Consider the following 26,068-nt stretch of genomic DNA (forward strand, 5'->3'; position numbering starts at 1 on the left):
GGCGATGTTTCTCAGTAATAGATAACAGAGATGGAAACTGATACTTAAAAGAGGTATCAAAAAACAAACAAAAAACATTAAAACATGCAGCCTTGGTTTTAGGACTATGGCAGACAGAGGCTGGAAAAGTGGCAAGTAGATTGTTAGCAAAGACCAGAAGAGCCATGAAAAACTACTATTAGAGGCAGGAGAAAGAGCATAACATACTATACTATACTACACTATATGATACTATACTTATACTAGTAGAATGTTTGGCAAGAATGTTGCCTGCAATAATGTGAAAAATAAGTATTTACCTAATGAACTGGTGAATCTCGCTAAAGATATTTCCGGGTAAGACTATACTTTCAGGGATCATTTCTATAGTTTGTTACTAGAGAAGTTTCTCTGATCGTGTAGAGTACCCGAAACTATGAGGAGGAGTTGCAGTGTTCTCTCCTGAGCGTGAAGCCAGCTCTTGGTGTTGCTTGTGCAACTGCCTTTTGCCATTGATGATCGTTCTTCTCTTCCTTTGGGAGAGTAAGAGGGAGAGAACGCAGTCTGAGTGGTAGAAAAAAAAAAAAGATATTTCCGGGTAGAATATTAAAAGTGCCACTGGCTTCTTTTAACTGCATATAATACAGTACAGGAAGAGAGAAATAAACTAACAGAGAACCTGTTTAATTTTCAAGCAGTAGGGGTAGACAACTTGTCTTCTTAGTTCATAGACCTCTAGATCATAAGCTGCACTGAAACAGGTGTTCCTGAGAAACTTCATGTGTATCATACCTTTGATTAGATCATGGACTTCAAGTCGATGTCTTAATGGGGTAAAACTTCTGGGAGATGAGTTAAGTGTATTTTGCATGTGGAAGAGAGGTGAATTGTTATGCTCAGAGAACTGACTGTAGTAGATCACTTCCCAAGATGGTTGCAATAATACCTCCCCATCTCATGCCACTATGCTATGGGAATCTGTTATTCCTCCATCAAAAGGTGGAATCTTTTCCCTTCCCCTGATTCCGAGATGGTCCTGTGACTCTCTTGGATCAGAATGTGGCAAAAGTGGCATTGTCTGACTTCCAGGTCAAGGCTTTAAGATACCTTGCCACTTCTATTTTTACGTTCTTGGAACAATCTCAGTGCCATGCAAGGAAGCTCAACCTAGTCTAGTGAATGATTAGAGACCATCTGGAGAGGCCACGTGGAGGACTGAGGCTCCCCCTCGCCCCAGTGGAGACGCCCCAGCCAGTACCATGTGGAATAGAGAGAAGCTGTCTCCACTGAACCGTGCTCGAATTCCTGATCCACAAATCATTAACAATAACATGTTTGGCTGTTTTCTTACGCCACTGAGTTTTGAGATAGTTTGTCATATAGCACCAGGAAACAAAAACATTAAGGAACAAGTCTGGGTGCTGTAAATTATGTAAATTTTTGTTTTGAAAAACACGTTTTTAATATCTTTAAACAATCACAATGACTTTTAGAATAACCTAGGATTCGTGTCTTCATTCACCAAATATATTCTGAGCACCTAATATGTGCCAGGCACTGTTCTAGGCCCTGGGGAAACATCGGTGAATTAAATCACCATGGAGCTAATATTACAGAGAGGGGAATAAGGAGAGATCTTTAGGAATCTTCTTTAATAAACAAAATGATTTCTAATTAGTATATCAGTATTGTCAGTATTATAAGTTAGTGTTTGCCAAATACGGTAACTACGTCTAGTTTTAACTTTCTCCTTGAAATTATTACTTGGATGCTTTGTCATTGTCCCAGGAGCTATTTTTAGTCCAGTCCTTCTTCAGACTGAGCCAGAAGAAAAACAAGGTCAAGATGATATAAGACCCAATTTTGTGCACCTGAATTTTCAGGTATCTTCAGTACTGAATTGATCCCCGATTTAGAACATTAGCACTGTCACCCCTTGGCTCCTGCTGTCTCCTTTTCCTGGAGTGCTCTTGCCCCATCTTCTCCACCGGGTGGATTCCTGACGCCCTCCTCAGCCCGCCCACTGCAGGTGCCTCTGCTCTTCCTCTGCATCCTCTGCACACATACAACTTAACATTGAGCATATATAGCATCTTATTTGTTTAGTTGCCCCCCATTAGATTGTTCGTTCTTCTAGGAGAGAAACTGTTTTTCCATTCCTAACATAGAAATCTCCATATAATAGTAAATGAACAATAAATGTCTGTGAAATAAATGAACCTTAAAGCATTGATGAAATCATGGTTCCCTCGCCTATAAATTGGAGCTAATAATCCAAGAAGATGGAATTGCAACTTCCTGGGAAACTAGAAAGCAGTATTCAAACTTTTTACCATTATTTATCAGGTAGGAGTACAAATTTCCTCTTTCTGATACTCAAGATTACTCTCAAAGTAGGAAGACTTGTTATATATACTTACGAGCATTCAGAAAAACAAACCGACTCCCAAAGTTCCTATGCAGGTATTTGTGAGTACTGGTTTGCTGTTTCTTTCGTGATGTTTTAATCGGTCAGTTTTGCAGGTATATATTTGCGAGGTATATATACCCTCAAAGTTATAATTCTATTTATTTTATTTTATTGATTGATTTTAGAAAGAGAAGAAAGTCCAGAAAGAGAGAGAAAAACATCAATTTGTTGTTCCACTTATTTATGCATTCGTTGGTTGATTCTTGTATGTGACCTAACCAGGGATCGAACCCTCAACCTTGGCATATCAGACTGATGCTCAACCAACTGAGTACTTGGCATGGGACATCAGAGTCATAACCCAATCCCTGATATATCTATTACCTAACAGAGTCACTTTATTATTTTTTTATTTATTCATTTTATTTAGACAATTAATTTTAATAGAGTGACATTGGTCAATTAGAGCACATAGATTTAGAGAAAACATCTCCAGATCATTTTGACATTCAATTATGTTGTATACCCATCATCCAAAGTCAAACTGTCCTCCATCACCCTTCATTTGGTTTTCTTTGTGCCCCTCCTCTCCCCTCCCCCCTCCCCCCCCCACCCACGGTAACCACCACACTCTTATCTATGTCCATGATTCTCATTTTTATGTCCCACCTATGTGTGGAATCACACAGTTCTTAGTTTTTTCTGATTTACTTATTTCACTCAGTATAATGTTATCAAGGTCCATCCATGTTGTTGTAAATGATCCGATGTCATCATTTCTTATGGCTGAGTAGTATTCCATAGTGTATATGTACCACATCTTCTTTATCCAGTCATCTACTAAAGGACTTTTTGGTTGTTTCCATGTCTTGGCCATTGTGAACAATGCTGCAATGAACATGGGGCTGCATGTGTCTTTACGTACCAATGCTTTTGAGTTTTGGGGGTATATACCCAGTAGAGGGATTGCTGGGTCATATGGTAGTTCTATTCTTAATTTTTTGAGGAACCATTTTCTTCCATAATGGTTGTACTACTTTACATTCCCACCAACAGTGGATGAGAGTTCCATTTTCTAACAGAGTCACTTTAAATCTATGCTTCCAACACAGTAGACACTAGCCACATGCAGTTGTTAACTGAATTTCAAATTAAAATTAGATAAAATTAGAAATTCAGTTCCTTAGTCACATTAGCTACATTTGAAGGCTCAATGGCCACATGGAGGTGGTGGGAACCAGACTACACAGAGCAGCTACAGAACATCTCCATCAGCATGGAGAGTTCTATTAGACAACACCTGTTAAATGAAATGAAACAGGTTCATATCAAATGACTAGAGAATTCTTCCAAAATGGCTTTTCCACAGAAATAAAAACAGTGCAATACTTCAGAGGGGTAGTCAGGAAAAAAAAAAGAAATACATCATTTTTTCATAGGTTGACAGGATGTAAAGGTTTATGTTAAAAATTCTTTTTTTTTTTTGAAATGACTAACATTCCAATTAATGACAATTCATTTTAACAAACTTTTCTTCCTGTAACATAAACCTTTTTCTTAATATACATCTTCAACATCACCTCCTTCTGAGTTTGAGTAAAAGGAGCATTTTTCTAAAAGGCTTCTCATTTTAAAACTCTAATTATTTTCTTCAAATTATCACACTATAAAGTATTTTATCTGCTAAATATATAAAACATTTTATTTGGGACTCTAATAGCTAAATGTTAATTCTGTAAAATCTAGCTATAAAATATAATTTACAAGTTTCTTTCTAAAAATAAAGTAAATATCTCTGCAAACCTATCTGAATTTAAAAGATTACATTTTAAATGTAATCTTTATTCAGTACGGGTACTAAGATTTATATTTTATGTCCATAAAATAGGTTCTTTTCTTTTGAAATATTAAACAAGCTTTCAAAAGTGGGATTCAAAGGTAGTTTATAGAAATTGCACAAATTCAATGAAATTTTCAAAGAATTCAAAATACAATGATAAATTACTTGCCAAATTAAACAAATATCCTGGCCTCGGTCAGTTGGTTAAGTGGATAGAGCATCGGCCCAGCATGTGGATGTCCCAGGTTTGATTCCTGGTCAGGACACACATGAAAAGCAACCATCTGTTTCTCTTCTTCTCCCCCCCATCTCTCTCTCTTTCCCTCCTGCAACCAGTGGTTTGACTGGTCTGAGCGTTGGCCCCAGGTGCTGAGGATAGCTTGGTTGATTCAAGCATTGGCCCCATAGATCAAGGATTGCCAGATAGATCCCAGTCTCCTGGTCAAGGCACATGCAGGAATCTGTCTATCTCCTCTCATTTAAAAAAAAAAAAAAATATATATATATATAGATAGATAGATAGATAGATAGATAGATATAAATATATCTATATCTATATCTATATATCTATATCTATATATATATATATCTCCTATGTATCTTTGTTTAGAGCTCTTTTGGGAGGGAAAATATGTATTTATGTTCAAGTACTAGTTTAAAACCCAATGGAAACATCATTTTAAAAAAGTCATCTTCAATAAATCTTTTTTTTCCTGAAGTGAGAAGCAGGGAGGCAGAGAGACAGACTCCCACATGCGCCCGACCGGAAACCACCCAGCATGCTCACTAGGGGGGCGATGCTCTGCCCATCTGGGCCACTGCTCTGTTGCAACCAGGGCCATTCTAGCTCTAGCACCTGAGGCAGAGGCCATGGAACCATCCTCAGTGCCCGGGCCAACTTTGCTCCAATGGAGCCTTGGCTGTGGGAAGAGAAGAGAGAGACAGAAAGAAAGGAGAGGGGGAGGGGTGGAGAAGCAGATGGGCGCTTCTTCTGTGTGCCCTGGCCGGGAATCGAACCTGGGAGGAGATCCACATGCTGGGCTGACGCTCTACTGTTGAGCCAACCGGCCAGGGCCATCTTCAGTAAATGTTTAGGAAGTGCCTGGTGCTCACCAGCACCCTCTATAGTCAGTTATTACAGTCCAAAATGAACTAGATCTTAAAACATAATAATTCATTATTTAAAATAAGTGACAAAAGTAAAAAAATTTTAAGACACTTAAATCATATTCATACTACAATTTTTCCTCAAAAATTTTAAAAATTCCCCTCTAAAAGTTCACATAAGCTTTATTAAAAATGAGTTCATGGTTTGGTCCTGAGTTTCGGCACCAAAAAAAAAAAAAAAATGAGTTCAGTCTGGCAATGTCTCTTTAAGATATCAATGTATCAATGTTGTCTTATAAAACATGGTTCAAGTAAAAGACACCATGCCTTTTAAAGTTTACTATGCAAAGATCTTTGCTTTAAAACCTGTGTTTGTAAGGTTTTATAAGTCATGCATTTTTATTTCTAATCATTGTCCATATGTCTAAATTTTCGGAATCATTCTAAATGCACAAAATTTTACATAATATATATTCCATTAAAATAAGGTATATAAGAAAGCTTATATTTCTTGAATATGTAGAAAATTTCAAATGACAATTCACTGTAAGGACAGTTGGACTGGTTTTTCTAAGAGTCAAGAAAAAGGAAGCCTGTGTATACTATGTCACAGATATCACCCACTAAATTCTTTTAGTGAAACTCCAAATTTCTACCAACACAAAAATTACCATCAAATCTCCTTTTTTGTTTCCGCTTCAAGTGGGTAATCCAGTTCTCCCTCCCTGGAAGGGCTGAGACAGAGAGGACGCCTGCAGGCACAATATGCACATCTTCACGCAGCCAAATTCAGCGCCCTGGCCCCCTGGCTTAATTCCCCAGCCCAGAGCTGCCCGGGCACCAGCTTGTCTTGAGCATGCCCCTCTGCAGTGCTCTCAGGGGCTCAGGCACATGCAGTCACCATTCCCACAGATGAAACCCCCGTGTTTAACCTAGAGACCACCGTCAGCCAGCAGTCAGAGCACAAGACAGCGGTCCTTTCTATTGCGAAAAGAAGAAAGAAGCGGTCAATTCACAATTTTCTGAGTGCTTTAAATAGTCATAGGTGTAGCAGCAAAATGTTTCCTGTTTACAGCCGCTAAATTACTTTGGGGTTTTCTTTTGTCTCTTCAAAAATTAAAAAAGATAAAGTCATCGCCTGCCTGAGTTCACTCCAGGGGAAAGAAATCCAATTACTCCCTACTTTCCTCTTTCTAGATTTGCCTAATGTTTCATAACTGAATACGTCATTAAAAGGGGAACAAGACGCAGCACAGCATCACGTCAACTACTATGTTCAAGGCAATTAAGTCAGGCACAGCCAATAATCCCTCTTCCGGTTTTCAACAAACTCATAAAGAGGGGGGCTTAAGCCTAATTTTCTTGCTCATGAGGGGTGAAAACAAGCCCTTTCTTTTACGTAGAAAATAGTTACGCAGCTTCGGTCTTACCTGGCTGTGTCATCTTCTCCTTTCTGCTGCTTATTACCTGGGCTACTTCATCGCCCTATGTTTTCTCCACTGGAGGGCACAGTGAGCTAAAAGAACATTTGGTGAAACCTGATTTGGTTTGTTCCACCGTTCCAGAAAAAGGATGATGAGAAAGGAGGTGAGAGCTGCTATCATAAAAGATGTTTCAGTAATACTTCTCAATTTCACTGATCTGTTTTCCTTGAAAACCATTATAAAAGATAATTGCTAATTGGCTAAGAACTAAGAAACAAAAATGTGTTCCAAACACTATCTATAAATATAAAGAAGAGATGAGGTGGAAAACCAAGAATGATTTATTTTAAATGGTGGCAATGACCCACTTTGGGTACACAATGACCTAAAGTGTGAGTGCAAACAGAAACTCTCCTTTAGGACAGTCCCCACGAGGCATTTCCACAGAAACTCTCCTTTACGACAGTCCCCATGAGGCATTTCCACAGAAACTCTCCTTTACGACAGTCCCCACCAGGCATTTCCACAGAAACTCTCCTTTACGACAGTCCCCACCAGGCATTTCCACAGAAACTCTCCTATACACAGTCCCCACCAGGCATTTCCGAGAGAACGTGCTGTTGAATTACTCGGTTCTTTTGCAATGACATACATCATGCTCAGCAAAAAGTTTATTTTTATCTTCTCTTTCTTGCGGTATCATTTTAGAGATAAGCCAACAGGGGATGTTATTCAGCAATACATTCACAGCTGCCTTTTCTTTCTAAACCTAATCAATCCTAAGGGTGTAGTGCAAAATGTTTTCAATATGTTTTGGAAAAAGATTAGTAAAAAGACATAAATACCATACTTCTAGATAAAGTCAATAAATGTAGTTTTCAGGGGAGCTTATAAAACAATAGTCTGTTTTAAAACTTGCTTTTGAATAAAATTATTTGGCTTCAACTTACCAGTAAGCTTTCTAAGCTTTTACTGTGTCAAAAATAATGTCATGGAAGACATCTCTCCACGGATATTGCACAGGACATCCTGTTTTATTGGGTCAACCGACAAAATACTACAACTTGGTTTTCTGTTACAGATAGACCAAGTTAAATTTTTTTTGAGTAGCAAATGGGGCAAAATAACTTGGGTGGGATTACGTCTTTGAAAAGATCAACTAAAAATGTGTATTTAAACAAATATTCACCAAAAAAAACAACCAAAAGTCCCAATAGGTAGGGTCTTCTACATAATTCAGTGGCAGCTGGCCACCCTCTGCAATCTTAGAGAAGTAATTCCATCTTCCTGATAACATAATTGGTCACTCCCAATCCTTTTCCCTATTTATTTAATCATGGCTATCAATAAGAGTATTCTAGCCAGAAGAATCAGTTAGTACAAAGTTAGTGCTGTGGATGCACAGGAACAGGACGGAGGCCAGCTGGAGCAGAGAGAGGAAATTCCATCCAGGCCTGAGTTCAAATACCACCTAATGAGAAGATCTTGCCTAACCACCTATGTAAGATAGCAGGAATAAAACTTCCTCTCCTTCCTTCGTGTACCTTCCTCTATCAATGTACCTTGCTTTATTTTTCTTAGTACATCTCACCATCAGACTTACCAAATATCTGTTTGCCTACTGTCCATCTTTCCCTATTAAAATGAACAACCACAGGCCCTGGTTGGTTGGCTCAGTGGACAGAGTGTCGGCCCAGCTTATGGATGTCTTGGGTTCAATTCCTGGTCAGGGCACATAAGAAAAGTGGCCATCTGCTTCTCCCCCTCTCCCTTTTCTCTCCCTCTTTCCCTCCCACAGCCAGGGGCGCAATTGGGTTCCAGCATCAGCCCCAGGCACCAAGGATAACTTGGTTGGTCTGAGCATGTCAGCTCAGATGCTAAAAATAGCTTGGTGGATAAGAGCACTGGCCCCAGATAGGGGTTGCCGGGTGGATCCTGGTTGGGGTGTATGTGGGAGTCTGTCTCACTATCTCCCCTCCTCTCACTTTAGAAAAAAAGGAAAAAAAAAGAACACTTCAAAAGAGCAAAGATTGCCCACTCTGTTCTCTGCTGCACACCCCTCCCCCCCAGCGCATTACAAAATGTCTGGCACAACAAAGATAATCAAATGTTTGTTGAATCAATTAAATGAAAGAAAAATTATGGGAGTATGGAGAGAGTTTAAGAGTAGATGATACAACCTCCCTGATATTGTACCTTATCCTTGATCTCTCCAAGACATATGTCATATGCCTGATATGAGGTACAAATACCAGACAAAGGGGAAAAATGGCAGTGATATAAAAATCTAACAAAACAATAATAAAGAAGAAAAAGAGGCATAAAAATTCCAAAATTAAAACCTTTAATAATAATCGGTCTAGTCAGCTTGTCCTTGCCTTTGACCCATTATCAAAGAATCAGATTCTTTTACTAAATCAGCAAAAATACCTCACCTTAAATAACACCTGTTCCTTAAATACAGGAATAGTTATCTTTCAAAACCGATGAGTGTTTCATCTATAGAAGAGGAAGACGGGAAAAGAATGTACAAGAGCACACATACAAAGGGTACACACACCTTCATTCAGAGGCAAAATTTGACTAAGTTACTGAATCTCTCTTATTAGAAGGGACACTCACAAGAATCTCAGCTTCTCTTGAGGTCGGGCGATAGTGCAAGACCAATCAGTCTCAATAGATCTAAGCAGCTCAATTTCTCACCGCATCCCAGTCCTTTCAGACTTGGGCCTTACATTACTGCTGCTGTTGAAGATATACAACCTCTATCTCCTTTATAAACAGCATTTATACACACACATCAGACTCACTGGGTTCTTAAAACAAGCTCATTATTAGGAGGGCCATATCCCCACCTGGGCTACAAAAAGTCCACATCCCTAAGCTCTATATATCTGTTCTCCAGCGTGTCAATGGCTCAGATGGCATACTTCCCACCATCTGGACTTTAGAGATACAGGAATTTAAATAAGACTGAATCTCTACCTTATATTTACCTTCCCAAACCCAAAATATCGGAACTAGATTTCACAATTTTTTCATATATTAATATGCGGGAATGGCAGAGCTCAGACTGGACCACCAGGATAATGAACACTACTGACTTCTTACTGACTTTGGACTTAGAGAACTCTATGCACTAATGATAGTAACAGGCCCATACATACACATACCCACCCCACCTTAATTACTTCATACCCAGTCCTAATCCTTTTTTAATTCAGTTGAACTACCCTGGGCCAAGATTCCCCGCTTACCAGGTACTACCTAAAAATAAATAGCTACTTAGATTAAGTGGCAGGAGACCATCCTAAGAAATTCACTTCAAGTTAACTGAAAACCCAATATTCCTGAATCATTTGGCAATAATTGTCAAAGAATATCGGCAATAAGGCAGTTTTCATACATCTAATCTCTTTGGCTTTATAAACTATAGAGCTGGTCACTAAAATAATATAACGGACTAATATAGACAAAAACTCAATGACCAGCGTAATCAGGAATGCAGCTTCAATTAGTGAGACTTGTAGTCATATCCCATGCCAAAGCCGGCCTCCTTTCCTGCATTTTAGTATTCAAATGAACAGCAATATATTAAGTTGAACCAAATCTACAGGACATTAAATCAAATATAAAATTTTATCAAACCAAGAAAATGTCCCTTCTTTTATAATGAATCCGTAGATTGGGATGCTTTCAGCTGCAAGTAAAAGAAATCATTTTATGAAAACTGGAATTTATTATCTCAGAATAACAGGAAGTGTAAGGCACCTCCAGAGTGAATTCAGCAGCTCGGTGACAGCGTCAAAGACCCGGGTGCTTTCCATCTTTCTGCTCTGCAATCCTCAGTGTGCAGGCTATTTCCTCAGTTTGTTTTATCTGGCCCCAAGGATGGCCACGGGCAACACATCCCGACACAGCAGTACCCTGCCTTCTGCTTCCTATTTAGAAGAAATGCCTCCTCTCAGAAGCCCTCATTCCAGCAGGTATCATCTCACTTCTCACTGGTCCGAACTGACACATGTCCTAAACCAAACTCTAATAAGAGAAAAGATGAGCTTCAATTACTCAAGATTTGGCTGTTGGGGCAGAGGAGGGAGCCAACGTCCAATCAAGTATATGGTTATCCAATACTTACACAAATTTGGCATTCAGTCAACAAGCAAGCAAGCAACCAATCAACCAACCACATCAGCCACAACATCCCCAAATGCTGTACTCATCCTAACTATGAAAATCATCTCTCACTCAGTAAATCAGAGTTCAATTATGAAGAGGAAGAAATTTATGTTTAATACAAACATAAACCTGTAAGGTCCATTCACTAGGCATCTGTAGTTATAAAAAAAAAAATTAAAATACTTAAAATCAGGCCAATCCACCCTAAGAAGTGGCAAAAACTCTGCCCACAATGAAAGATTATAACATACATCAATTTATGTCTCAAGTCTAATGATATTTCTTTGATTATCTCCAGAAATTAACTGCTTCTCTGCCTTTTCCTTGGTCTTACTTTGTTGCTTTGTTTAAAGAAAATGAAATCAAGGGCAAACATTGTGATGGGCATTACACTAAGCTAGTGGTGACCTGTCCATATCCACTCTGGCCATGCCATTAAAGAGTGCATTCCAACTGCATCTCTTGGCCCACGGATTTTTTCTGGTAGCTGAAACCAGCAACATCCAAGCACACAGTTGATAGAAGTGCTATCAAAATAATGCTTTTCGCCCTGGCTGGTTGGCTCAGTAGTAGAGCGTCGGCCTGGCGTGCAGAAGTCCCGGGTTCGATTCCCGGCCAGGGCACACAGGAGAGGCGCCCATCTGCTTCTCCACCCCTCCCCCTCTCCTTCCTCTCTGTCTCTCTCTTCCCCTCCTGCAGCCGAGGCTCCATTGGAGCAAAGATGGCCCCGGCGCTGGGGATGGCTCCTTGGCCTCTGCCCCAGGCGCTAGAGTGGCTCTGGTCGCAATAGAGCGACGCCCTGGAGGGGCAGAGCATCGCCCCCTGGTGGGCAGACCGTCGCCCCTGGTGGGCGTGCTGGGTGGATCCTGGTCAGGCGCACGTGGGAGTCTGTCTGACTGTCTCTCCCCGTTTCCAGCTTCAGAAAAATACAAAAAAAAAAAAAAAAAAAGATCATGCTTTTCCCCACCAACAGCCCTCAACATGACTAACGGCCATTGGTATATAAATTCCTGAGCATCCTGACCCTGCAGGTAAAATAACTGTAAAACTTAAATTCTGCATAGATTCTGAGGTCTGCAATGGGATTTAAACCCCAGTTGACCATACTGCTTGATAATGGCTCCTTTTTTGGCCAAGTTGTCTTCCCTGTCTCCCTCCCTACTGGTGTTTCTTGGGATCACCTTCCAAATAAACTGAGTGCACTTGAATCCTTGTCTCTCAACACCTGCTTCTGGGAGAACCCAAAGACAGAAATGCAAAAGAAGAAAAAATTAATAAATGTTTCCATTTGTAGTAATGTTAACAAATTGTAAAAAAAAAAAAAAAAAAGTAATTCAATTTTCAAAGAAGTAATATATTTTGAAGGAAATATTATTAGAATATTTGGATGTTTATATATAGTCCTAACCTTTGTTATATTTTTTAAAAATTAGATGCAAAGTACTTCTGGGAAATATTTCCTTATTTCAAAGACAATACTTTTGCTATAGGAATATAAAAGGTACTGGTATATCATCAACATCATAATTAACAAGAATGTAGCTTAAAGATGAGAATAATAGAAAATCTTTAACAAAAGAAAAAGAACTTCAAATATCTTTAAACTTGAAACAAGAACAGTGATTACTGAGTGAGAAATATGAAAACTTATAATCACCTCTTATAATAATGCTTATAATACAATAATGAAACTTGAAACAGTTATGTCAAGCTTGAAAGTCTTCCAATTCCATCACAGTTGAAATGATACTTCACTAACAATAATTTAACTAAATCCTTATCATGATATCTAACCATAGTTTTAATATATATTAAAAATAAAGTTGAAGCTAAAGGTACCTCCTTAAAACTAACACAATTAGTGATTAAATTAGCTTAACTTTTAATTTAGAAAGCCAGCCTGCATTAACAAAGTTGTAAAAAAAAATAAAGCTGTTTTAGATACATTATAAAATTGACATATTAGATAATCACATCAGAAGAGACTTAGGTGTTGATCACGACAAAATTGCAATAGATCCCAAAATAAATCTCTGAAGCAATGTGAACCTTGCACAAAGGATCGAATCGACTCACAGAGCAATTCTATTTCTGGGCTGCCGAGACCAAAATGGGGAAAAGGCCCAGTGTCTTGCCTGTGTGTTAATGCTTTGTACTTTCTACAGTGCTTCCAAAGACTATGCAAAACCTCTTACCATCCATCTCTGAAGACAGACAAAGTGAGTATTTTTACACACATATCTGGTAGATCAAATAAACAAAATGGCTAAAGATTCCACAGCTAATAATATCAAGGTAGGAAGGTGGAATATGAACTCAGCTCTTCTAATGGCCTGCTATACTCCCCTGCTTTATGTTTAAAAAGGTAATAGCAAACATTTAACAAACTAAGGCACAAAGTGCTACATGGGATACATTCAACTCATTCAAAAATAATGTTCTGCCCTGGCCGGTTGGCTCAGCGGTAGAGCATCGGCCTGGCGTGCGGGGGACCCGGGTTCGATTCCCGGCCAGGGCACATAGGAGAAGCGCCCATTTGCTTCTCCACCACCCCCCCTCCTTCCTCTCTGTCTCTCTCTTCCCCTCCCGCAGCCGAGGCTCCATTGGAGCAAAGATGGCCCGGGCGCTGGGGATGGCTCCTTGGCCTCTGCCCCAGGCGCTAGAGTGGCTCTGGTAGCGGCAGAGCGACCCAGAGGGGCAGAGCATCGCCCCCTGGTGGGCAGAGCGTCGCCCCTGGTGGGTGTGCCGGGTGGATCCCGGTCGGGCGCATGCAGGAGTCTGTCTGACTGTCCAGGAGTCTGTCTGACTGTCTCTCCCTGTTTCCAGCTTCAGAAAAATACAAAAAAAAAAAAAAAATGTTCTCCCTTTCCTAAAATAGTACATGCTAAAGCTCCACACGTTTCTACAGACCACTAATATAGCATGTAATTTATGACTATAAAGGTCAGTCAAACCAAAGGACTCTGGTAAAGGAACTTAGAACATTAGGCTCAGCCTAGTGCTAACCTATGGTAAGATTGCCTGACATTCACACAGAACCTGTCAGAAATCAATCTCATTATTTTCCTCCCCAAGCCTGCTCCTTCTCTTTGTGGTTGTCCAAGTCGGTGACTAGTGCCAGCACCTACCCAGACCTCACAGTCCTGGACTGTGTGTGTGACTCCATCACCCCTACAAGCTATTTGTGAGGAGGGCCCAGAGCTTTCATGTCCTACCTCGTCTGACTCCCTCGCTCAGTCCCACCCCCATTACCTTCAATAAGCCCTTATCACAGCTCTCCTGCTGGTCTCCCGGGCTCCTAGGTTACTTCCTCCACATCCACTCACCAAAATGCCAGAGTGGATTGTGCAAAATATACACTTGGTCATGACATCTACTGCTTAAAAATTATCCACCGACTGCTCCCTGTCCTTAAAATAAACAAAACCCTCACCATAGCCTCAAGGCCATTTGTGACTGGACCCTTGTCCATTTCTTCATTTAGTCTTCTTTCTTGCCTTTCCCCTCCCAAGGTCTCTCCACCTGAATGTTCTCGCTTGCCTCAAGGTCTTCACCCAACGTGTTCCCTCTGCTAGAAATACTCTCCTGCCCTCCCGTGGCCCTTGCCTACCCATCTCTAATTCATGACCTCAGTTTGCATAGTGGCTGACAGGATTTCAAATCCCAGATGCTCCTCCGCTGACTAGTATGTGAGGTATGTGAGTTTGGGCAAATAGCTTTCTTTCAACAAAATGGGGCTATTAATAGGGCCTACTTTATTAGATTATGTGAGGAGTACATGAATTCATTCAGGTAATTAGAAAAGTATCTGGTACATGGTAACCTTTTTAATAAACATGGTATCTTATTACCATTATGAACATCTTCATTTTCTTCCTTCCACTTCTTTTTTTTCCCCACACCTTGGATTAAATGTTATTATTTTTTCCTCCCAGAAAACCTACTCTAAACTCCTAGATTAGGTTAGTGCCCTCATAGCTGGCTCCTATTACACTTTTTTGGAGCTGCTTATATAATGATCTGAGTCCTCTGCTACCAATGGAGGAAGAGACAATGTCTTTTTTTTTTTTTGTATTTTTCTGAAGCTGGAAATGGGGAGAGACAGTCAGACTCCCGCATGCGCCCAACCGGGATCCACCCGGCACGCCCACCAAGGGGCGATGCTCTGCCCCTCTGGGTGTCGCTCTGTAGCGACCAGAGCCACTCTAGCGCCTGGGGCAGAGGCCAAGGAGCCATCCCCAGCGCCCGGGACCTTCTTTGCTCCAATGGAGCCTCAGCTGCAGGAGGGGAAGAGAGAGACAGAGAGGAAGGAGAGGGGGAGGGGTGGAGAAACAGATGGATGATTCTCCTGTGTGCCCTGGCCTGGAATCGAACCCGGAACTTCTGCACGCCAGGCTGTCGCTCTACCACTGAGCCAACCAGCCAGGGCCTAAGAGACGATGTCTGTCTCTCACCACCATATTCCCAAACTCAGTACTGTATCTGGAACACCAGCAGCACACGGGGAATATTTACCTACCGAGTGAATGAATGAACAAATGACTCAGTTCTGCTGTTTAATCCTACAAAGATCATCGAGGCAGCCAACTAAAATCTAAATTTCTTCTGGTAAAACCTAAGCCCATTTGTTTCTTCCTCATCATTTAGGGGACTTTAAAAAAAAAAAAAACAAGAAAAAAACTAATTAGAACATCCTCTTTTTAGTCTACTGGCTCTTTAAGAATCATCATCAATAAGCATCACATTAATTTCACAACAAAGATAAGTTTTTTTTTTAAATTCACCTACAAAGAAGGCAGACTTAAAACTTTCTTTTCTCACCTGACCTGTGGTGGCACAGCAGATAAAGTGTCAACCCGGAACGCTGCTACAAGTTCGAAACCCTGGGCTCGCTCAGTCAAGGCACATACAAGAAGCAACTACTATGAGTTAATGCTTCCCGCTCCCCTCCCCTTCTCAATCTCTCTAAAATCAGTAAGTAAAATCTAAAAAATGTTTTTTTTAATTAAAAAACTTTCTTTTCTCTAAATGTAAAAAGTAAAGTTTTCAGCTACCTGTCTATGGTCCTACTTAAACTAAAATAAATTAAAGTGTCTGTTATTTGCATCTACCAAAAATCACTCTTCACTCCCCAACTCTCACCCCCGGTCTCCAACAGTAAAAACTGGGAAATACCGGATGCACTGCTTGTGGCTCTCATTGCACAGAAACGTGCTGAAGTTCCAGGTTTTCTTTTCTTTTTTTCCCTAATCCAGTTCAAATCCACACAACAGAACTATTCTAAAACAGAATCTCTATGTAACTGTTAAAATTATAAGTAAATATTTAATACAGAAATCACTGGAAGTTTTAACACTATTATAAACCAAGCTCTTGTACTGAGAATGGGTAGCCAGCTAAAAAGCCTGCATGCACAGCCCGCCGACTTCTTCTGGGCTAGCTTGATCTTAGTCCAGCATTTCCCGAAATGCATGGTCTTAAGAATTATCTTATTTGTTAAAAATACACTTTCCCCTGTTCTTTTCTAAGAGATTTTGATTTAATAGATCTGTGGTGAAGCCCTAGACTTGTATTTTTTTTCTAATATATTTGTGTTTTATTTTTTTAATTTATTGTGTTAACATGGTTTCAAGTTTCTAGACTTGTATTTATTTTTATTTTTATTTTTTATTTTTTTGTATTTTTCCAAAGTTAGAAGCAGGGAGGCAGTCAGACAGACTCCCGCATGCGCTCGACCGGGATCCACCCTGCATGCCCACCAGGGAACAACGCTCTGCCCATCTGGGCCATTGCTCTGTTGTGGCCAGAGCCATTCTAGCACCTGAGGCAGAGGCATGGAGCCATCCTCAGCACCCGGGTCAACTTTACTCCAATGGAGCCTTGACTGCAGAAGGGGAAGAAAGAGATAGAGAGAAAAGAGAGGGGGAAGGATGGAGAAGCAGATGGGAGCTTCTCCTGTGTGCCCTGACCGGGAATTGAACCTGGGACTTCCATACGCCGGGCCCATGCTCTACTGCTGAGCCAACCAGCCAGGGCCTAGACTTGTATTTTTAACAAGAACATCCAATTGGTTCTTTTGCTCCATCTGAGTTTGGATATTGCCAAGACATAAACAGACCTTTCCCTTTCAGACAGCATTTAGGAGCTCCCAGTTTATAAGCTCTTGTACAGGTATTCCAAATTGCTTCAAAATCATCCTTATCAGGAACTTGGGCAGGAAATTGGAAAGAACATTGAGCCTGGAGTCAGAAAACCTAGATTCAATTTCTCCTGCCATTTACTAGCTGTATAACCTTTATACCAGTCACTGATCCTGTAACATAATGTGGAAATACAAAACCAACCCTAACCTGCTTCACCAGGTCCTTGTGGAAATCATTTGAGAAGACTTGCAAAAGCACTTTGTAAATTAAGATGTCATCATTGCAGTAAAATTTCATTAATTCAGCCTCCTTTAACTCAGAATGTGTGAACATCATTGTCTAACCTGCCATGTTTTTTTTTTACGTTATCTATAGAGAGATCATCACCCCCTTTCTCTCGACAGGCAATGAGAGGCATTGGGACACACAGATAAGCAGCCGCTTCCTGTTCCACAGCAAAATTATTAGACTGAATGGGCAAGACTAGGGGAGCTTGTTTATTGTATTCACTCTGCTTATGTGACAAGGCTGGAGTTTCGGCTAATCAGTAAAGCGAGCTTGGCGATATTTCTACTGGAAGTTAGCCTGGTGTTGAACTGTAAATCCCAGTCATTACAGTAAATCCAATCTGGAGAATGAGTTTTCCTCACACAAAGAATGTTACGGGAACTTTAAAACTGGCATCTAACCTACTAAATAAAAGATACTGTCTTTCCTGGCCTCCTTGAGAAGTGTATGCTAAAACAATAGACTATCTCCTTCTCTTCAGTGTCATTAACACGCTCTATAGTTTGGGGTACAGACCAGGCTGAGTCTATAGGTAAGGGATACTGGATTGACCCACTTAACTTATAGCACCATATTCAGTGATGAAGTTCCCCAGTCTTAATGTCCATGTAGGAGAATACCGAGAGCATGGCATAATGGTACCCTTGGGGCTACAGAGGCACACATCATTTCTGCAAGAGTTCAGGCTCCTGTACAAATAGGGCTGATTTTGCCCCATACCAGCTGCAGGAATGTGTGATGAAGTCTAGCTCTGCCAGCACCCTCCCTGTTACCACCGACCACCTCTGCCTGTCCACCTCTCCGGTTTTCCATGATCAACTCATCCTGATGAATCTGCTCTACTCCACTGTCGAGCACGCTGCTCATCACTCCGACCCCTGCTTTTGAACAATCCACCTCAGACACATCCACTGTTTTCTGCCTTTTGCCAGTGACCTGTCTTGTCTAGCCATTCTCTAACTGGATGCGTGATCTTGAGCAAGCTGTTACCTCTTCTAGCATATGTCCCTGATAGTTCAGCTGAAGAGGTCACCAACAGCCTTCCCGGTTTTGTTAGCCTGTCATTATTCTCTTCTGCCTTCCTTACAATTTCTCGATTTTCTCATTTCTTACAAAATGGCTGACTGAACTTGTGTAAAGATTGTCAGCCAACTGTAGTATTCATTTTTTTCCAGGAAGCAATTCAACTATATACTCAATGCTCTGTGGTTAACTTTCTAGCAACTATTAAATATATACATTTACCATTCAATGCCTTTACTACCAAAGAGATTTCCAGGGAATTTGGTTCAATGTCTTCAACAACTCAAAGAAGTCTAAAGGTTCTAGAAGGCTTGGGTTTATTTTATCAGGCCTTCAAATAAGAGAACGACATTTTGGTCAACACAGCCTAAAATTTAATGTTTTACCAATTCAGCTCAGCCTTACCAATTAGCAAGGTTTTACTGAAACTTTAAATTGGAAAAGGCTTTCTTACAAAATGAAAATCTATTTGCAACAATTTTGTGAAGATCTGGGGATAAATAATAAATAGAGTTCCAAAATTCTATGAATATTAAAATGCTTATTAAATGTGGCAGAGTAGTTGGTTTCCGATAACAATTTCCTACATCTTCGATGAATGGTTAGCTTATTACCAGTGCTCCCAAGGATATCTTCTATTTCACTGTATTTCACTCTTTCAGAGCTGTTACCCCAACCCTGCTATAGTAATTTTATAACCAGTCTTCAGCTAACCAGCCCTGGTTTAATTTCAAGCTCACTTTTTAGGTTTTTCACTTGGGGTTTTAAAACAAAGAGGAAAAAGATGTACAAATGATTTTGCAACACAAAACCAAAAATTACAAAACCGGAGCAAAATACTGTACCCCCAACTGAACCTCAAGGAAAAAAATATTCATTCACTATATATTATTTATTTTGCATTCTCAAAGGGCTTACAGTTTAGAACGAATACGGTAACGTGTGCATACACATATACACACAAAGCAATGATTAAATAAAGTGTGACAAAGCTCACAAGAAAGAATAAAACAAGTACTATCAGAGTTCCAACAGTATACGACCACTTCCGTCTGAACAGCTGTAAGGAAACATTCAAAAGTTGGACTCTGAGAGTGAGAACTTCACAAACAGAAAGAGTAAGGAAGAGCGCACACCAGAAGGCACTCCAGGCAGAGAGAGAAACGTTCACCAACCACTGAAACTAATAAATGGTTCTGCACAAGCAAAAACCACACAAAACTGGCCTGACTAGGCTGTGGCGCAGTAGATAGAGCATCGGACTGGGATGCAGAGGACCCAGGTTCGAGATGCCGAGGTCGCCAGCTTGAGTGCGGTCTCATCTGGTTTGAGCAAAAGCCCACAGCTTGACAAGGTCGCTGGCTCCAGCAAGGGGTTACTCCGTCTGCTGAGGGCTCGCGGTGAAGGCGCATATGAGAGAGCAATCAATGAACAACTAAGGTGTTGCAACGCGCAATGAAAAACTAATGACTGACGCTTCTCATCTCTCTCCGTTCCTGTCTGTCTGTCCCTGTCTATCCCTCTCTCTGACTCACTCTCTGTCTCTGTAAAAAATAAATAAATAAATAAATAAATAAATAAATAAATAAATAAATAAATAAAAACCACACAAAACTGGAAAGACAGGGAAATTACAGGCATGTCTGCAACACTAAGCCCTTCAGGGATCCATCCAAGGGAGGATGCATAAAAGGTCACATTAGGAAATGAGACCAGAAATAAACGTAAGAGCATGACCCAAAGGATCAAGGAGCTTGATGTTTGCACACATTAGGAAACTGAAGTTTTTGTTTTGTTTTGTTTTTAAATGTTTATTGTATTGATTTTAGAGAGAGGAAGTGAGAGAGACAGGACCACCAGTCTACTCCTGTATGTGCCCTGCCCTGGGATGGAACAGGTAACCTCTGTACTTCAGGACGATGCTCTAACCAACAAACTATCGGGCCAGGGCTGGAAACGGAGATTTTTTGTGTAAGGTGTAAGAGGTCCTTTAATTGGAGATTTTTCTGGAAGATGAAACTTTCACCAGTGCAAGATTTGGTAGGGAGGTGCTGTCTCCGGGGAACTTAAGAGAAACGTTATGGATGGGAGAGAGATTGGGATGATAGCTTCAGTGAAGTGTGGCGATTTCCTGTCTAGATATGGAAAGCAAAGCAAACTGACCACTTGTTACATTTGGCTCACTGGCATAATTTATTTGGCTCAAAGAGTATACTGGAGAAATGTGCATCAACCTTAAAAAATTAAGAGACTTTCCATGATGAGGCCCACGTCACTGAAGCATGGTGGCCACACGGCCGTCGACCACAACTGACCACTCAGACAGCGACCAGACACGCATTTACATCTGGTCCACTTCACTCATTTACTCTATTTTCTGGAGACACCTGAATCTACCATCCTGACTTAGAGGCTAGGGGATCTAAACTTAGCAAAAATAAGAAAGTCCAAAACAGGTTGGGTAGAATAGAAAAGATAAGCTTTGGACATGCTGGGATTGAGATCTTGGATAACCATCCAGAAGGGAATGTGCTACCGGTAAGTTGTTAAGAAATTTGAGGAAAAGTCTGGGAAGGAGAAGATGGGTAGAGATAGAAATAAGAATCATCCTCAGAAATAAAAGTGATAGCAAATATAACGTCAACAATATCAGGTAGCATTTATATGGCACTCACTATTTAAATGCCCATACTTAGAGCAGTATCTGGTATATCACGCTCATTAACTCGTTCAATTATTACTTTAAAACCTATTATTATCCCAACTTGACAGATGAGGAAACTGAGGCATACAGAAGTTAAGGTGATATTGCTTATAACTGGCAGGCCTGGGATTCAAAAGCAAGTCATTCAGTTCCATAGTCTATACTATGAGAATTTCTTCCTGAAGTTATAGCCTGTATTTTACTTTTAGACTAGATAATTTCATTTTAGTGGTAGGGAGACTGCTAATATTTCTTGGATTTATAACGAGTAACCTAAAAGAATGTAAAAAGAGAAGATAATTCCCCCAAAATACATTATCCCTTAATCTCAAAAATACTAGAATACCTTACTTAATAGATATTTTCATTCATTCAACAAATGTATATTCACACTATGGGCAGGCACTGTTCTAGATACTTAAGATACGCATATGAACAAAACAGATCTTTGCCTTAATGGGCTTCCATTCTACTTAGCAGGCAAGTAAGAAACATCATAAGTGAGCAAAGTGGCATTATGGGAGATGATGACAAGTGCTATGACAAAAAGGACGAGCAGAACAGGGTAACGGAGAGAAGTGGGTGCGGGAGAGAGGACTGTGAGTTCAAAGGCCGCAGAGAAGGTCTCAGTGAGAAGCTGATATTTGAGCAAACATCTGAAGGAAGTCAGAAGAGTCAGTCATGTGGTCGTGGAGGAAGAGAGAATAGCCGAAGGCCCCAAGGCAGCAATGCCAAGCATGCTCAAGGAAGTGAGCTCAAGGAAGTGAGTTCAAGGAAGTGAGCTCAAGGAAGTGAGCTCAAGGAAGTGAGTTCAAGGAAGAAGTGAGTGCGCTGGCAGGGAGAGTGAGAGGAAAGCTGGGCAGAGATGAGGTGGGAGGCAGAGGAAGGCAGGAGGCAGGCGGGTGAAAGCCTTGTCAACCACATGAAGAATTTGAGGTTTTAAACTCAACAGGGTAGGAAGCCATTGGAGGGATCTGGACAGAGAATCAAATGAGCTGACTTGACCTTTTCAAGAATCAGTCTGGTTACTTTGTAAGTATCAATTAGAAGGGAGCCATGGTGGAACCCCAGGACAGAAGCCTGTATTATATATATATAGGGTAAGACATTTCAGTGGCTTACCCCAGAGTGGTAGAAGGGATTGAAGTTTGGATATTTTGAAGTTAGAGTCAAAGATCATTCGAAGGTTTTATGTAATTGAGAGGTTGCACATAACCAAATTTTTCTAAGTCCATCATATCTTAGGTTCACTAGGGAGAACTATATTTCAAGGAACAACTTAATAAATCTTTTCACAAGTGAGGAATTCTCTTGCAGTAGCACTAAATCCTCCTAATTGATTTGTTCATAACTAGAGATTTCCAATAGTATGTCTGTTGAGTAAACCACATTATTTCCTGGTTTCAACAATCTCTTTTCATCAAATAAGAGTAATTCGTACCAATAAAAGACGTTCTTAAATATGTTACTTGGTATCCATAAAAACACTGAGGACTACACTGAAATCTCATTTACATCTTATTTCTTTGTCTTAATTACCCTGAAAAGAACCTGTTCCATTTAATAGGTGAAGGAAGTTATAATCAGAGGCTAATGATCTTTGCCCAAGGTCAAACAGCTTAGCAAGTAGCAAAGCTCACACTTGCTCATTAACGTCAACCCAGTCTTTCTGTTAGCACTACTGTTCCCCAATGTAAGACTCTTGGGAGGCAGCAACTGTTAAAAATCACCCTCCCCTCCTTTTCCCCACTGACTAGATCATTTAAACAGAAATCACTTCACTTAATGATGGTAAAGGTAACTTCAGAAACTGGATCGTCTCCCTGGAATTGCCAGCAGAGAGGACAAATGCATTGTTTCACTAGACAAAATGAATAAATAAAACAGAGCATTCCCTCTGAAACAGATTTGTGGCAGGCTTCTCACCTATCACACCAGTGACCTTGAGAAAGCAATAACCCAGTTTCGGGTTTCGTTCAACTGCCCTATCACCCAGTCCTGGTAAGACTAGAGCTTCCCACGCCACAGTGGTTAGTTTTCCCCTAGGGAGAAATGTTATCATCTGAGAGATGATATAAAGTGTACAAAAGTGACCTCCCTTACTATAAAGCATGTATTCACTTTTCTTTTTTTAAGGCAGTTTTAACTGAGATTATCTGAATAACTTGCACTGGTCCATCTTTGCAGCAATGCAACAACTTCAGGAAGATCACAGAAACAAGGAGTTCTGTTTAAAGTTGCATCACCCTTCCGCTTAAAAGCCCCTGAATTGTTTCCCATGGTCTTAGGGATATTAAACAGCCCTGCTTGCTGGCCCCTTCTCCCCTCTCCACTCCTATCTTACACCACGCCCACCCTTTCTTGTCTGGGCCTCGGGAGCCTAGCACCTGCTGTTCCCACTGCTCTTTCTGTTACCCTCCCCTTCCCTTCCCAGACCTCAGCTTGGTCATCCTTTCAGGGCAGCTCTCTCTTGACCTTTGCTAAAGGCTCTCACGGAACCACCCAGGCCAGCTTTCCACCACTTAACACAGCACAGCTTGTTCATTTGATTACTGTTGTCATCCCACTGGTCTATTTTAGGGCCCATGATGAGAACTCAATAGTACTTTTGGTGGTGGGTGGACAAATGAATAGTATTGTGTCATACTTTCCACCCAAGCACCGTGAAGGCTCTCCAACACCCTGCCTCACAGCCTTAAGTTCAATCCATCCCAGAAGACAAAAATGCAAATTGCTATAATATTTTTACTTCCAGTAAAGATGAGACGAGAAATGAAATAACAAATCCACTATACTATAGGCTGAATTCATTTGCTATGGACAAAATGTCTATGTTGGAATCTTAATCCCAGTGCAGTGGTATTAGAAGTTGGGGACTTTAGGAGGTGACTAGGTCATGAGGGTGGAATCCTAATGAATAGGATTACTGCCTTATAAAAGAGACCCCAGAGAGTTCCCAGGCCACTTCTGTCATGTGAGGACACAGAGGGAAGACATCATGAACCAGGAAGCAGTCCCTCACTAGATACAGGACTCAGTGTGCCAGCACTTTGGACTTCCCAACCTCCAGAACAGTGGGAAATGTTTGTTGTCTCTAAGCCCCCTAGTCTATAGTATTTGTGTTATAGCAGCCCAAACAAATTAAGACACACTATTAAAAATTTTTTTTTAACTGATCCTTATATATAAATGGCCTTTAATGGCATTGGAACTGATCTGTTCAAATCCACTCACCCATGTATTCTTAACTTAGAAATCTCATAATCCACGTCTTTCAACCATTTTTCTGAAACTAAAAGAAACAAACTATCCTGAATTCCACCAACTAAAACTCGCAGCCTCAGTTGCAGTCGCAATGGTAACCTGTTTTCTGAAGATGCAGTCACCAGACCTTGTTTCTTACTAAGCCTTGCCTTGCCGATTAGCTCAAGTGATTAGTGTATAATGCTACTAAGACTAATAATAGTAATATTACTAATAAGATATAATTTATCATTTATAAGTACATGTAATATATTTAAATATGTAATAAATGTATTATTGACCCCAAGAAAGAAGATAACTAACAAGAGCTCCTGCTGGCTAACTGGGCTCAAATTTACAAGCAGAGCAGAGCAGCTGTTACTATTGATAAAAAGGGCATCTCATTCAAGCTGCACTTTCAAGGGAAGCCTACACAAAACTGCCTGCCACCTGTACCGAAACGCTTGCCTGCACCGTTTCTGCCCTGTAAGCTAACCCTTTTAAAGGAGTTCCTGGTATCATATTTCATCCAATAGAACTGAGACTTTCCCAGCCCAATTAAAGCTGTGCACCTTAGCATTTTCACCAACCAATCAGAGCAGCTCCACTCCAACCAATCAAGACAGTGCTTTTTGAACCAATCAAACGGTGAAGATTTGGAGTCCTCATTTGTGTAACAATGGACCAATTAGACACCAAGTGTGGGGATTTCTATTTTTATTATCAGTTCCCTCTGGTTCATGAAGCACAATTTTCCTCTCCACCAAATGTTGAGGACTATGTTTCCCCAGCTGGAGATGAAACACCAAAGACATCTCACAGGACCAGAGCAGAGGCCACCGACCACAGCAGAGCTCTCAGGAGAGGGACCTCAACCTTAGGACCGCCTCCCCACAGGGTCACCTCACAGCCATGCTGTTCTGCAGCTCAATATCACAACTGCACTGCCTGCATGGAATAGTTCCCTTCTTCACTGCCCCCAAATTGGGGATTCGTGTTGGCATTGAACTGGCACCAATGACCAACGGTTGACAAAATAAATACATATTAAAATACACAATAATATATATAATAAATAAATTATTAAGCATTTATGTGCCAGGCACTGTGCTATGTTTTAGATAAAATAAGTATTCTCATTTACCCTTCATAACAATCCTATGAAACAGGCACCAGTATTATCGCCATCTTGCGGATGAGGAAAGTGAGATTCAAAGATATTTACCACCTGACTCAATGTTACACTGCCAGTAAGTAGAGGACCTAGAATTCCAGTCTAGGTTTTGAGTCTCTAAGGCCTCAGGTTTGACCTCTAACTATGAAACTTAATATTGCACAGAAACGAAGAACAGAAAAAGGGGGGGGGGCAATGGGAAAATGAGAGGGGAGGAGTAGATTTTCTAGCTCAGAGTACAGAGGCTGAATTTCTAATTCCAGGAAAACTTCCTATTGGGTTTCCCTCGAAGCAAGATCCAGCCATGCTGAGAGATGCAATTCTCTAGCTCTACCTGCTGCTGCTCACAGTTCTCGCACTAGCACTTTAAGGTGGCCCTGCTAACTCCAATCTGGAGAGTTTGTTCCATTTAGGCCCATGGGCTGTCTTCTCAGAAATGGGGTACAGAATGAATAAATATCTTTCAGAATTTTTATGACTAAGTCCATTTAGTTCTCTGTCCTCCTCCACCTGTCCTGCTTTCTAGGGGGGAAAAATGCACAGCTTAAAACACA

At 40.7% G+C, this 26,068-nt stretch overlaps 1 protein-coding gene and 1 non-coding gene across 2 annotated transcripts in view; one reads left to right on the plus strand and one right to left on the minus strand.

The window, feature by feature from the left end:
- HSD17B12 (hydroxysteroid 17-beta dehydrogenase 12) overlaps positions 1-26,068 on the minus strand; it is a 159,971-nt gene that overhangs the window by 126,243 nt on the left and 7,660 nt on the right. The window lies entirely within an intron of this gene.
- Positions 339-552, plus strand: LOC136390105 (small nucleolar RNA U3). Its single transcript, XR_010748590.1, has one exon. It is a non-coding gene; the product is annotated as a small nucleolar RNA U3 (small nucleolar RNA).

Source organism: Saccopteryx leptura, chromosome 1, assembly GCF_036850995.1.
Source record: "Saccopteryx leptura isolate mSacLep1 chromosome 1, mSacLep1_pri_phased_curated, whole genome shotgun sequence".
Taxonomy (NCBI): Eukaryota; Metazoa; Chordata; class Mammalia; order Chiroptera; family Emballonuridae; genus Saccopteryx; species Saccopteryx leptura.